At 40.9% G+C, this 2,171-nt stretch overlaps 1 protein-coding gene across 1 annotated transcript in view; it reads left to right on the top strand.

Moving 5' to 3' along the window:
- LOC107679662 (T-lymphoma invasion and metastasis-inducing protein 2-like) overlaps window positions 1-2,171 on the top strand; it is a 33,563-nt gene that overhangs the window by 3,996 nt on the left and 27,396 nt on the right. The window lies entirely within an intron of this gene.

Below are 2,171 nucleotides of genomic sequence, written 5' to 3'. Positions count from 1 at the left end.
AACCAATGATTCCTAATTGCATCTACTTCCGGAAAGGCCAAATAAAGTGTTTTTGCTTTCGCACTGAAATACACAGCGTCTCCCTGACATGGCTGCATCAACACTACTGCTGTTCCTGAAACCACGCCTTCTTTCTTTGCGTGCACATTTGGGCGGAATTATGCTAATATTTCCAAATAGTGATCTAGACATGTGGGGGCGTGTTAGAACGAGCCGTTTTAGGAGGGCGTGGTTGACTCTTAACATTTATAAAGAATATCTCTTTGGATTTGAGACTTTAGTCTTTGCAACTTTACAGATCTTCTTTATGCACCAAGAGCTTGTAACACTCCAAAGAGAAAGGAAAACTTGAAATCGCATCATATGACCCCTTTAAGACACAGGCCTGTTTTACTCATTTAGTCTCACAGTAGTGTGTTAATGCTGTCCACAGGTGTCAGGGTGGGAAACACTGTCACACTCGGACAAAACAAACAGCCACTGACTCACACATCAAAGCTTTCTCTGGAGGTCAAATGGCAGGAAAACACAGAGCAGTCCTGTTCCTTTCTCCTGTCAAACTGTTCGGGGGCTGTTTTGGAAATACTGTTTCTCAATCAGTTCTTGTAATTAAGCCCAGCTCAGCATTCCTTCTCTGAAGGGCTTTTATGTTAACACAGAGCATGAGCTCTAAATCCACATGTATGATTAGGTAGACGGCCTCATGTGAGTTTGGAGCCAATCACTCAGAGGTTCCAGCCTCATAATCATCCATCCTTAAGTGGACCAAACCTGGTCAAAACAGCCCCTAATAGTGCATGATTCCAAAGACGGGGATTACAATGAGCTGCATGCGGTTAATTGCTGCAAGCTGGAAACAGTCTGAGAGGAGAGACAGCTTCTACTGCACAGATGTAGCGTCTGTGTTACTTATAGTTAGTAGAATGTCTAAAGTGGACTATTGAAATAAAGTATAGCTACTCACCAACTAGCGCTGCATGATACTGATGAAAAATTTGATATGCGATATCTGGTTAAATAACACAATATGATAATGCTGTGTGTTAAATAAATGTGAATTATATTTAAATATATACAAAACTGAAAATTATATAACCAACAAAAATGTTGCAGGTGCTTTGGCCTGACTCGTCTTTTTAGACTAGTTTGCTTAGAGAGCATCACAACGGCTTGTTGATATGTCTTGCATATGTCATTGAAGCACATGCACTCGCACACACACACACACACACACACACACACACACACACACACACACACACACACACACACAGGTTTGTTTTTGTGAAAAGTGGGGACATCCCATAGGCGTAATGGTTTTTATACTGTACAGACCGTATATTCTATTGCCTTACACCAACCCTACCCCTAAACCTACCCCTTACAGGAAACTTTGTGCTATTTCAGATTTTCAATACACTCCATTCTGTGTGATTTATAAGCGTTTTGAAAAGTGGGGACATGGGGTAATGTCTTGAAAAGCCACCTTCTCCTTGTAATACCTATGTCATACCTTTGTCATTATACAAATTTATGTCCTCATTTGTCACAAAAACGCACACACACACACACACACACAAACACACACAAACACACCCCATATAACAATTGTGTGCCCAGTATATTCTCTGCTATCTGCGTCGGCATAAAACAACAAATAATTTTCAAAGTACAGCCACATTTACCATTGATCAGCAAAATTTCTCAAGCCAATTCCAGTCATTTCAATATAAATCCGCATGATCGGGAGTTTTGTCTGAAGGCCAAAAGTTCCAACATAGATTTTGCTCATGTTCAAGTTTGTCACGCAAATTCGCTGCAACGACCAAAACTGCTTGATTTTCAAGTAACTTTAAAATTTTTAACCAGATGTGTGATGAAAAAAGCTATTTCTTTTTTCATGTAAATTTGAGTTTTTGTTTGACCATAACAATTGACCGGACATATTTGATGTTTGGTTTCGGTTGTGTAGGTGCTGGTTGGCTGGGCTTAGCTGGTTTAAGCTGGAAGTAGCCTGGCCAAGCTGGTTTTTAGCTGGTTGGTCAGCTGGTCTCCCAGCCTTGACCAGCTAAAGAAGACCCCACTAAAACCAGCCTGCAGACAAGCTATGACCAGGCTGGAAGACCAACTAAAACCAACCACCCAGCTTAGGCTGTTTTCAGCTGTTTTTT

Source organism: Sinocyclocheilus anshuiensis, unplaced genomic scaffold (genome assembly GCF_001515605.1).
Source record: "Sinocyclocheilus anshuiensis isolate Anshui unplaced genomic scaffold, SAMN03320099.WGS_v1.1 scaffold280, whole genome shotgun sequence".
In the NCBI taxonomy this organism is placed as follows: domain Eukaryota; kingdom Metazoa; phylum Chordata; class Actinopteri; order Cypriniformes; family Cyprinidae; genus Sinocyclocheilus; species Sinocyclocheilus anshuiensis.
The sequence above is the reverse complement of the archived record's forward strand: the minus strand, read 5'-3'. Positions and strand labels throughout refer to the sequence as shown.